The sequence below is a fragment of the Rhipicephalus sanguineus genome, chromosome 6 (assembly GCF_013339695.2).
Source record: "Rhipicephalus sanguineus isolate Rsan-2018 chromosome 6, BIME_Rsan_1.4, whole genome shotgun sequence".
Lineage (NCBI taxonomy): Eukaryota > Metazoa > Arthropoda > Arachnida > Ixodida > Ixodidae > Rhipicephalus > Rhipicephalus sanguineus.
This window is the reverse complement of record NC_051181.1, coordinates 160729888-160742993: the sequence shown is the minus strand read 5'-3', so window position 1 is coordinate 160742993 and position 13106 is coordinate 160729888. Positions and strand designations below refer to the sequence as shown.

The 13106-nt window shown below is 46.8% G+C and overlaps 1 protein-coding gene across 1 annotated transcript in view; it reads left to right on the top strand.

Annotated features, from left to right (window-relative positions):
* The window catches only part of LOC119396932 (suppressor of lurcher protein 1), a 113373-nt gene that overhangs the window by 41724 nt on the left and 58543 nt on the right, over window positions 1–13106 (top strand). The window lies entirely within an intron of this gene.

The following is a 13106-nucleotide window of genomic DNA, read 5'->3' as shown; positions in this document are numbered from 1 at the left end:
CATGAAGGAAGCCTTATGGTCAGAAAAATTTGAGTGGATCAAGCGCGCCGGCTTTAATACATTACTCGTCCAAGGTAACAAAGTAATAACGTTATGCGCGTTGAGCATACAATCAGATGACAGATGCTATGGCGTCATCCACTAATTTCGTGCGGCGCTGCGCTTTCCTCCTCACCTTTTCATCTCTCGCTGTGCTCGGTTACGGCGAGGGACAACGGTAGGCTAAGGGCTGCACTTTATAATGAACTGTTTCTCGCTTATAGCACTTCCCGTTAAAATTGCTTTACATATGCTGGGCATCTTTGTTTCTCCAGGGGATTTTCTCTCTTCTAAATGCTTCCCCCGTAGGTATCGCTATATTACATCTACCTGTTATACAGAAACTGACGATCTCATTTAACATGTTTAAGCTCACGGCGACGTTTCAATTAGAAGCGCTGCCAGTGTACAAGATAGTTTCTACAACAATGATTGTGACTCTAAAATGTTAGTCAGTGCTACGTGTGACAAGATTCCTAACGTTTCGGATTGTATCAACTGGAATCTAGGGATCATGCAACGGGCCTGGTAATCGCTTGCCGTCCTACTACTGCCTGCCAATTTATCTTTTTTGTGAGAACAATTCAATTTAGGTAAATCACGTGTCAAGGCACAGGGCAATCGGAAAGCCGCGAATCTCGCGGCACAACTAAAGTGTGTAGATGTATGCCATACAAGTGGATATTCGCTAGTTCAGCATAAACGCTGAAGGATGAAGGCTCATATTGTTCTTCAACCTGCTATCGAAATGCATTTAGCACATTCAGTTTTGCTGGTTGTATTGGCCTACTGGCTCCGCTCACAATTATCCACGAAGGAAGGAAGGAAGGAAGGAAACAGAAAAAGGAGAATGCAGGGAGGGTACCAGAAACACTTCCAGTTGGCTACCCTACACTGCGTAGAAAATAAGGTGCTCATCAAGAACTAGCATCGCGATGCACAATCAACGCATGCATTTGCGTGCTTTTCCAAACACAAAGGAACAAGGACTGTAAAATTCTGTATGTAGATGGCCGTCATGGATTTACGGAGTGTTAAATGCAGCCCCACGAGGGCTTTACAAAGCGTGTGCACTTGTTATTGCACAAAAATAAACGCGAACGTTTTCCGACATTGCGTTGAATCGAACTCTATAGCATGCGGAATGCCTGCTAATGTAGACGCGTCTGCGTGCTGGAATGACAAATTAAATGGGTTATAGTTGGGATGGAACTTGGGCCTAAGTAATTGTGTGGTCGTGGAGGATGGGACGAAACGGAGAAACTATGGATTTGTTCATACATGATGATAATAATTGCATTCTCAGCTTGTCGTTCATGCTCCCACTATCCTGTCGAATCTCATCAGCCTGGCATCCTGTCATTATGAGCGAGCGCTATTCGGAGAGTATGTACGCAAAGTAGCACTGCGCTCTTTTCTGTATTACCGAACACTTTATTTTACAAGCTTAAAAGCACACTTGCTGCCATTAGGTACTATATCTGTCATTTTAACCGACGTTTTTGGTTTTTGCGTGAAAAAAAAAAATGACGGAAACATCACTCAAGTGACCTTGTAGACTATTTTACGTAGGTTATTTCCAAATAATATTCAAGGCGCGTATGTTAGTTTTTCCCTCTTGTAGAGTGATTAGTCATCATAATATGTTGTCATTTGTTGCTAATGGCTACTGGTATCGTTACATTCAGATAACAATACATAATCTTCCATGTCGTAAGGCAGACTTCGAAACGGGGTGGCTGTTTGCAGTGAGGTATAGCTTCATCGTTTACTATAAGAACGTAAAGCTCTGCGCAAATAAAAATGACGTGAGCGGACTCGGCATCAAAAACGATAAGAGGGGGGCTCGCTGTGTCAGGTTGGATAGAGAACTGCCAGTCAGCCTCCGTTACAACTGCTGGTACCTTCCTCATTACCTGTATCGTTAACGCGCTGGGGTTTAAGAGTGCTGCAGTATGTCATTGTACTAAAAAAAAAAAAAAACAGGAAGTGAATGCGCCGACATCGAAATTGCGCGTTTATATAGAATCATGCAGTAGTAATAATGCATGGCTACCCCCGTTCCGGTTCAAGCGGGCTGATCGAATACGCATTTTTTTGTGTTTGCATTTTGTCGACTATAAAGCAACAAGAAAAGCGTTGTGCTTTCCCTGCAGGCCCCTTCATATTTCGAAGTTCGTTTTTTAATTGATTAAACACGAACATCATTTATTACTTTTCTTGCTTCACGTTCATTCGCCCACGTTGTACTCTAAGCATTCCTGTACATTGACATAGCTGTATGATGTTACCATGTGCGCCAGAGCAGACAAAAAACTTTTGCTACCATTTAATTACTTCAGCTTCGGGAGGCAGGTGTACGGATAAAAATCTAACAACAGCAGCAGCAATAAAAAAAGCAACGACAAGTTGAAGAAGGCTAAGAAAAAGAGCACCTGTGAAAAAGACAGGTAAGGGCATTCTGTTGGCGCCTGTGCGGATGAAATGCGATTCGAGAGGCCAACCGCGAATAATCAATCCTCTTTCGCCGGCATCCACTTTATGCCTCCCAACGCGTGAACCCGACCGGGAAAAGGCATTGCGTACCACATTTTAACATTGATGAATAGCGCGCACACAGAGCCGTGACAACACAAAGGCCCCAGGCAGCGCGAACGCGCAAAATAAAACAACAGAACGATTGTGGCAACATTCGACAGCGACCACTTCCGGAACAAGGCAAAGCAGCGTCGGTGCTTTTTCTACATGGAGAGCTATACCGCGGATCCCAGAATTCTTCTTCCGCGTGCGTTTTGAAACGAAAACAGACTTGAAAAACGGAATTTCATCAGCGAGGTTTCCTTCCGCATCGTTCATCACGACAGTAACTCGATTTCATGCAGACAGAAGTTGTGCGCTTGCTTGCTGGGGAGCTCGTGATTAGATGAATGTCCGCCGGGTCGCGCACGGAATGGTGAGCACGAGATTTGTTCCGGCGCGGATTGTGGAGAATAAGCTCTGAACTTTGCTCTTACTTGAGTTTCTTTATTGTTAATACTATGCGCCACCGCATACGGAACGGCAAGTTGAGAAATAATTTACGAAGCATGTATTCCACAGCGCCAGCTCCCTCGTTTTTCTTCCTACAACATTTCTTCTGGGCACGAAAGATGAAAGCATATATTCCAACCAGCTCCTACTGACTACATTTTCAGTGCTGCGTCAGCTTATGTGGCAGTTTTATTGTGCTTCGTTTACATTCGTTCTCGTTTTGAAAAACACCGGACGTGTTAAAAAGGATGCGCACTTCATTCAAGCTAGATATGTTATCCATAAAGGGATTACCAACTTTAAATAGCTTTCACATTTCCCGTTTTAGTACTAGCACGCTCACTAACGTCAGAAGGGAAGTATGTGCACCAATGTGAGACATCGGCCGATAAACGCGATTCGATAAACGCGAGACTTTTGCTGGCGAATACGCCCATGAAAAGGAAGAATGCATCCACTGCGCACAATTGAGTGGGCATCACGAACCTCACCGATTTTGTACAGGCAGGATAGAGCAGAATGCAATGTGCTCGCTACCACTGTAAGTTGGCCGCTAGTGCAGTACAGCCACTGGCACAGTGATAGACAGTGCAGGGCTGTTTAGTATTTTACATCTGCCCTACATAGGCAATACTGCGTTACTGTAGCCTCCTGATCCTAGTGCGCTCGCCATGTCAGTGTGGTATTTGCAGTTATATAGTTGTCATGTAACTGTCTGAACAATCGCGGCAAGAACCATGTACTCGAGGGTTCAATTTTACGTCAATTCAGTGCAATTCGATTAATAAGTAGAGTGTTACAGAAACAGACTTATGCAGTGCTGACTGTATATGAGGCGAAGCTGTAGTAAGTGAGGCGATATTTTCAACTGTTTCGTTTCACTTAATGCAAAGTGTGGTCTTATGCAACGATTATCTTTATGCGCCTCTCCCACCGCATTGGCACGCACATTTATGTATATTAAGTCCTTTACATTCCTTGTGTCGCAATGGCGTATTCCCATTCACGAGTATTAGTCAAGCATAGGCAACCTACCGAGCCGGACATATATGATGGTTTTGTCGTAGAAAATGAAATAAATCAGGAAAACCACTAAAAATGTCGCGTTATACTATTAAAAGGTCATTGTGCTTTAAATATGTCGATTTGACATCGTAGTGTCTTCATGTTATATGGAATAATCTTTTTATTACTATACATAACAGTTCTAGCGCTCAAACTGCATTGGCGTTCAGTGTACGTACAATGTTTACATAATCCCCGTTATGAAGTGCTTACATACGTAGCACGTACACAAATCTTCATGCTTATATCTAACAAAAATGGGCGTTTGTTGTGCGTTATTATGTAAATGGTTAGGAGAATCCTAAATCTCTACCACAGTACAGTACATATAGTTACAGTACACAGTACAATGCTCCCCATGGGGCCTGTAAGGTACTTTAAATAAATAAATAAATAAATAAATAAATAAATAAATAAATAAATAAATAAATAAATAAATAAATAAATAAATAAATAAATAAATAAATAATCTTCCCCCTTTTTTTTCTAAACAAAATGTGCTCGGTGAGAAACTTCCCACCTATGTTAAGCCGCTGCGAAGATAAGTTTTTGAGGAAGAAGAAGCAGACAAAAGAAAAAAAAAACAGTAATTAGCTATGCAGTGCCCAGACCGGCTGGCTACCCTGTGCTAGTATAACGAGGTAGCACTAAGGAAACCGCCAAACCGAAAGATCTTTTCAGTGAAAGAATTACTCCCGCACCAGTCACGCACGACTCCAGAACGTGCATTATCCACGTAACGCTAACCTTCGTCACGCTGCAGCCGCTACAGCTTCTAAAAAACCATCGCGGCACTCGAACCAAATATACCAAAGCTCAAGCTGACGTGCTTTGAAAGCACGGACACGCTTTAGAACTATGCGAAATGCCAGCTGAACATGTTCCCATTTTACTAAAAGTAGTAGCTACAACATAGGTCACAGCACCACCGTTAGGTGGATTCGCTTAAGTATACAAGCCATTACTCGCTACTGCCTATAGCCCCAGATGGAACTTCATTGATTGCAAGCCAACGCAAATGTTTTTCAGGATTCAGTGGAAATAATCGTCTCTGCTATTCTTTGTCCAGCAGCTAGACGTCAACTCTATACCTTCGTGGATAACACATATTGGCGGCAGAAACACAGGCAGGCGAAATAGCCATTCGACGAGATATCGCGGTGTACAACCATGTACCTTGCATCGAAAATGGCGCAGATAAGTACCTATACCTTCTCTAATTAATAAATGCGGTCAGGAATATCAGGAAGGCATTTCAACAGGTTCCTACAACGATCTAGCGACTAATTGTTTCTCGCGCCGACGTATTTGTTAAAACCATGCTACAGTACACAACGGTCGCGCCCATTACTCGAATAATTTTTAATAGGACCCTCATTCCTATTACAGCAACGGCGGCATAACGCAAAAGCAAGCAAATGGGAGGGTATAGCCTCCAGGAATCGATAGGTCGTCACGGCCATGAATACAAAGTTCGCCGACGTGGGGGCGTTGGTATAATTTCCTTTCTGTCGTCCGAAGGGGTGATAAAAGAGAGTGCCGTCACAACGACAGAACAGCGAGGGCAGAGAAGACGTGCGCGCACAGCTCGCCCGTCGCCTTGCGTTTTTGGTGCGTCCCGCTCTGTTTAATCACTCGAAAGGCGCCGCGCGCCGAGGGGCCAGCGACGGGATCCGTAATAACCTATTTGTAACTGGAAATGAGAAAGGCGTTCTCATTTCTCCGCTAATGGAGACGTACGGTACGGTACGTACGCCACGGGCGCGGCGCCGCTGTATTATAGTAGCCGGTCACGCCAGCCCCATCGATCGGAAAATTGAGAAACGTCAAGCCACGCGTCGCGTCGTCGTCGCGAAGTAGATTTCGGTTTTTCGACTCGGCGGCAAAGCGGACGCACTCCTCACTTTCCAACCCGGCCTGCACTCGCTCTGGCTCTGAGTGTAATTCGCCATCCTGTCTCGCCAAGGTTCGACTCTTTTGAAATGCCACCGTGAAAGAATTAACTTCTTCTATAACTTTCATCCGTCAAAGATGAGGTACCTCTTATTTGCCATAAGACCCCTCTATAATTCCCCCTATTTTTGCCCATACGCTCTGTCTAAAGTGCTCTCCCGTAATGAGCTTCTCTTTAGCGCCTGCCCCCTTCCGTGGATATGTTTGTGACTGCTTAGGTACCTGCCGCTTCAAATGGAAAGTGACACCGCCGCTGCGTCGTGAAACACGTCATTCCATAACTCCGGCTTGCTTCATCGCGACTTTCTCAAGAATATTTTTTTTTTTTTTATTTCAGTTCCAGACCCCTTCTTCTGGGAGCGAAAGTTATTGCGGAAAAATGCCTGTAGTTTCGGTATCTTTCTAAAACGTCGTGAAAGCAGCGTTGTATCGTTCATTATGTGTGTGTATTACATTTCTTAGTCTTCATTGCATACCGGAAACGGCGATCGACGGTGTTCGGAAGGACTGCGTTCAACCGCTTTTAGCTCAAGCTACGGCAAAAGCCATACGCTTTATCTTTTAACCAGCCCTCCCGCGGCATTCGCTAGCTTCAAATATGGCTCATATAGTAGAGGAACAACCCTGGAAAAGTGTTGGTCTCGGGTTCGGACTCCTGAACAGGATGAAAGTTTCTTCAACTGCGAAGCCTTCTTTCAGAGAAATCTAGGCCCTTTGTAGTTTTGTCCACAAGAGAATGAATGGCTATTTCTTTCCTTTTCATCCCCCACCTTGCGGGCTTTCATATAACTGATTTGCCATAGTGGAGTTTTGTAAAGCCAGTGATTGTAAATTACATGCAGCGAATCGTTCCACCTTCTTAAAGAACTACGTACATACGGAAGATGCCGATGTAAACGGAATAATGTCACTGACAGATTTGATAACGTACAAATGACACAGGTCACGAGGACCTGTGTCCTCTTAATGCTAGCAACGAACAAACAAAAAGAAACAGTTTCATTGGCTACGCTGCTTTGGGTAAAAAGAATAGAAAGAAGAGCGATGAATGTGCGCTTATGGCGGAGACCTTCGCGCAGTCAATCGTGCTCGCACAAGGCAGTGGTTTTGAAAAAGTACGAAAGAGTCAGCACTGTCATATGTGCCAATCAACGGTGGAAGTGGTGTTTCAGTAGTGTCTATGTGTTCGGCGGACGATCGTCTAGTCGTCGCAATGCATTTGCCATTGAATGAATGCATTGGTACCTCAGATCGAGACAAGTGGCAAAAGTAGGTGTACCATGTTCTCCCCGCAGCTACAGACGCAGCTACAGTTAGCACAGAGGAAGCACTCGCGCAGTACACTCCCAACCACATCTGCCCCAGCGACTTACAACAGGACAGACGCTGATTTCCTAAAAATAATTTTATTTGTGGACGTCTGCGCTTTACACCTCGTTTTTGTTTCTTGTGAAATATTTTCATGTATTGGGCTTGTCCGCTGTGTTAAATATCTCGCCCAATCAAGTATATAGAGACGAAGTTAATGACGACGCAGCGGAGGCCCAAAGGTTACGGTGCTCGGCTGCTGAGCCGTAAGACGCAGGTTCAATCCCGGCAGCGCTGGTCGCATTTCACTGGAGATGAAATGCTCGATTCTCGTCTAATGTGTGATTCTAGCGCACGTTAAAGAACCCTAGGTAGTCAAACTTATCGGGAGATAGAGTAGGCGTATGGAATCCGATAAAATATGGAGCAATGTTAGACGCTTGGAAAAGTGAATGACCGAGAGTTCCACTACTCTTATAAACGTATTAGGTATTTCAACAAGTACATTGAACATTTCTCCCGGATTCCATCGCACCACCTCGTTTCACTAACTACTTCTAGGCCACACTCTGCACTCAGTGGTATTATTGCTTCGAATCGAACAGTGCTTCCCTCGAACTTCACGCACAAATCAAGACCGCCGTTAAGGCTCGTTCACACCGGCGACTAGCAACGGTCGCGCGACCGTTTGCGACTGACGGTCAAAAAGCGACACAAAGCAACCGATGTTCACACCTGCGTGCGACCTATATGCGTCGCCATATAGAATTCACGTCTGCTCGTACACAGCTTGCATTGCCGTTGCCCCGTCAAATAGGCTGATGTCCTGTTCCTGCGCATCTGATTGGTTCAGAGGTTTGCGACTGCAGTCGCGCGACTGAAAAATTGAGCAGCGAGCGACTGAGCCAAAGTAGTCGCTATGCAGCTAGCACTAGCATAGAAAAATTAAAGATGCGTTTGTTTTGTGATTAGTTAACTGTGTACTCAGTTGTGTGCGTATAATGCAGCCTGCTAGCATCTTTCATATCTTCTTTACAATGTGGAGGCATCTACAGCTGTCCAGCTCACAGAGAAACTATAATAATAATAATAATAATAATAATAATAATAATAATAATAATAATAATAATAATAATAATAATAATAATAATAATAATAGTAGTAATAATAATAGTAATAATAATAATAATAATAATAATAATAATAATAATAATAATAATAATAATAATAATAATAATAATAATACGAAGAACAAGAAGAAGGAGAAGAATATGAATATGAAAGTTTATTCCAGCAAAACATACAAGAAATGGGCCTCGAGCGAAAAGGTACAATAACAAGGTTTCTAAATAGGAAATATTGCATTGTCGGCCTGAGACATGCAAAGGACAAAATCTAAACCGCATCTTATGAACGCCTTCACGTCGGTAGTGACGGGCTTTTACGTGTGCTTTCCGCGTGCTAAGACATATTTTTTAGTCAAGAAGTTTTCAAAGTTCGGCGAGACCTGACGATACTTCGCGAGACATTATCGTCGGTGTCAACACGAGTGATTCAAAAAGAAAACAATAACTAAGCAGTAAAAGTTGGTCAAAAGTACCGTGATACTCAAGCGTTTGTGCAGTCAGAAAGATAGAGGAGGCGCTGAGTCAGCGTGCCAAAAGTCACATAGCCTCAATGATATTGTTACGTAAAATGACACGAGGCGTGACTATTTACAAGTGTATTTACACTGATGTGCACAGCATCGAGCAAGATGGAGGACAGCACCCACAGCAGACAGCCAGGCCAGTCCTCTTTGTCGTCTTCTGTACGCAGAATGTCTGGCTCTTGATGGGTTAGCTACGTAGCATTACCCCCGGCGGTAAAAGCGCCGTCTCGGTGCGCTTTAACCATGTTCTTCAGAAGGAGGGCGGTATTGTTTTAGCCGACTGACGTGCACTACGTCACTGGGCGTGTTTGCAGGCGGGCTAGTCTCGGAAACGGGAACGATCTCGTAGGTGACGTCTGTTACCTGGCGGACGATACGGTACGGACCCATGTAGCGGGATAACAACTTCTCGGACAGGCCAACACGACGAACCGGGCACCACAGGAGAACTAGGGAACCAGGCGAGAAACGAACGTCGACATGCCTGCTGTCGTAGAGGGTCTTCTGGGCTGCTTGTGAAGCCGACAGCCTAGAGCGGGCTATCTGACGCGCGTGGTCGGCACGAGCGATAGCATCCCGTGCGTATTCGCTCGGCGGAGATGTAGTAGCCGGAAGTAGGGTGTCCAGTGGTAACGTCGGATCACGGCCATAGAGCATATAAAAAGGTGAGTAACCAGCGGTATCATGACGCGATGAATTGTAAGCGAAGGTCACGTGAGGTAGCGCCAGGTCCCAGTCATGGTGGTCAGATGAGACATACAGGGAGAGCATGTCCGTGAGAGTGCGATTTAGGCGCTCGGTGAGGCCATTTGTTTGGGGATGGTAGGAAGTGGTCAACTTGTGCTGCGTTGAGGAAGAGCGTAAAAGATCGTCAATGACTCGTGACAAAAATGCGCGGCCACGATCGGTGAGCAGTTGACGAGGAGCGCCATGGTGTAGAATGACGTCGTGGAGCAGAAAGTCGGCAACGTCAGTAGCAGTGCTGGTGGGGAGCGCTCGAGTGATGGCGTACCTGGTCGCATGGTCTATAGCAACGGCGACCCACTTGTTGCCAGAGTTGGACTCAGGAAAAGGGCCGAGAAGGTCTACACCAACACGGAAGAAAGGTTCGGTAGGGATGGAGATCGGGTGAAGGAGTCCAGCAGGGGGTGCGGCAGGACGCTTCCGACGTTGGCATTTATCGCAGGAGGCCACGTAACGTCGAACGGACCGGGCGAGACCGCGCCAAAAGAAGCGGCGCCGGACACGGTCGTACGTGCGAGATATGCCCAGGTGGCCGGCAGTGGGCTCGTCGTGAAGCTCATGCAGGACCGTTGAACGCAAATGTTTAGGCACGACGAGAAGGAACTCGGGGCCATCGGGCAGAACGCTACGACGGTACAGCGTGCCATTCACGAGGACGAACATGCGGAGTGACGCGTCGTTAGGGGCAGATTCGAGACGGCTAATGAGTGATCGCAAGGAAGCATCGCGACGTTGTTCTTCACCAATCTGAAGAAACTGAGACATCGACATGACGCTGGGGCTAGGCTGGATGACCCATCCGTCTGGCTTTTCAACAGGGTAACGAGACAAGCAATCGGCGTCCAGATGGAGGCGTCCAGACTTGTAGGCAACTGAGTAGGAATACTCCTGAAGACGCAGCGCCCACCGGCCAAGTCGTCCAGTAGGGTCCTTCAGTGAAGAAAGCCAACAGAGCGCGTGATGATCAGTTACGACACGGAATGGGCGGCCATATAAGTAAGGGCGGAATTTTGAAACCGCCCAGACAAGGGCAAGGCATTCCCGTTCTGTTATAGAGTAGTTGCGTTCAGACTTCGAGAGGAGCCGACTTGCGTACGCAATAACACGATCAGTGCCCCGCTGAGTTTGGGCCAATACTGCACCGATGCCGTGACCACTAGCGTCTGTGCGCACTTCTGTAGGAGCATCTGGGTCAAAATGTGCAAGAATAGGTGGTGTCGTTAGTGCGGTGATTAGCTGAGAAAAGGCGTCAGCTTGGAGAGGACCCAACAAAAGGGGGACGTCTTGTTTGAGAAGATCAGTGAGTGGGCGTGCGAGTGCCGCAAAGTTTTTCACGAAACGGCGGAAGTACGAGCACAGGCCCACAAAACTGCGAACATCATGGACAGAGCGAGGAACGGGGAAGTTCGTTACAGCGCGGACTTTGGCCGGGTCTGGTCGTACACCGGAAGCGTCAACGAGGTGGCCCAACACAGTAATTTGACGAAGACCGAAGTGGCACTTCGAGGAATTGAGCTGGAGGCCAGCTTGTCGGAATATTGATAGAATGGTCGAAAGGCGTTCAAGGTGTGTGGCGAAAGTGGGTGAGAAGATGATCACGTCGTCCAAGTAACACAAGCACGTCGACCATTTAAATCCTTGAAACAGCGTGTCCATCATTCTCTCGAAGGTTGCTGGAGCGTTGCAAAGACCGAAGGGCATGACCTTGAATTGGTAAAGGCCGTCAGGGGTAACGAAGGCGGTCTTCTCACGATCCATGTCGTCTACAGCAATTTGCCAGTAGCCAGATCGGAGGTTGAGAGATGAAAAGAAGGTGGCGCCATGGAGACAGTCGAGTGCGTCGTCAATACGTGGAAGAGGATACACGTCTTTCTTGGTAATTTTGCTGAGGTGCCGATAATCAATGCAGAAACGCCAGGAGCCGTCTTTCTTCTTTACTAATACCACGGGGGAGGCCCAAGGGCTAGACGATGGTTCGATTATGTCTTTCGCTAGCATTTTGGCCACTTCTTTTTGAATCACTGCTCGCTCTGATGCAGACACGCGGTAAGGCCGACGGTGGATGGGCGCAGAGTCACCTGTGTTAATTCGGTGAGTGACAATCTTAGTCTGGCCCAAGGGACGATCATGAATATCGAAAATGTCACTATAGGAGGCCAAAACCTGGGAGAGGGCGTCGGCCTGATCAGGCGAAAGGTCTGATCCAATCATGTTTCGAAAAATGGCGTCGTCAGAACCGGGTAACCGTGAGACTTCAGCTTGGTCTGGAGCAGTTACGGCGACAACGTTGATGTCATCGTCGTCGGTTATAGCAGTGAGTTGGGCTAGCGACATCTGGTAGGGCAACACTTGGGGAATGAGGCCAAAATTGAGGAGCGGAAGGAAGACGGAGTTGTCCACTATAGTGGCGATGGTATGCGGCACAGTAATATTGCGCGTCAGTCGTGCGTCAGTTATAGGTGTAACGATGTAGTCGCCGTCGGGAACTGGAGGGGTCGATGACAAACAGACGTGCGTCACTGCTCGAGGTGGCAGGCGAACAAAAGAGGTTGGGCTCAAGCGGCTGACGGGCTTTTCACAGGTATCGGCGAGAAGAGGAAGATCGAGGCTGAGTGTGCCAGAAGAACAGTCAATTAAGGCCGAGTGTGCCGAAAGGAAATCAAGGCCAAGTATGAGGTCATGAGGGCAACGAGCCAGAACGGCGAAAAGGACGACGGTGTGACGACCGGCAATGCTGACACGAGCAGTGCACATTCCGATGATCCACAGTACCGCCATCGCAACACGTATTGCCTGTGTCGTGGACGGCGTCATAATCTTCTGCAAACGGCGGCGTAGAGGAGCGCTCATAATAGACAGGTGCGCGCCTGTGTCAACGAGGGCGGTCACAGGAACATTGTCGACTTTTACTTCAAGCAGGCTGTGGTGTGTGGGGAGCGTCAGTAGAGGATTTACAGGCGTCGATGGTATTGCAGCTTCACCTCCATAAGCTGCAATATCTAGTTTTCCTGCTGCGAGCGTCCAGAGAAGGTCACCTCCACCACAAAGATGTTACATAAAATGACACGAGGCGTGACTATTTACAAGTGTATTTACACTGATGTGCACAGCATCGAGCAAGATGGAGGACAGCACCCACAGCAGACAGCCAGGCCAGTCCTCTTTGTCGTCTTCTGTACGCAGAATGTCTGGCTCTTGATGGGTTAGCTACGTAGCAATATAATGTAACATGACGCCATCATCTACGTCAAAGATTTCCAGAATGATGACGCCAGAACATGACTTCGCACGACGTCGTCGCCGCGAGCCGATCACG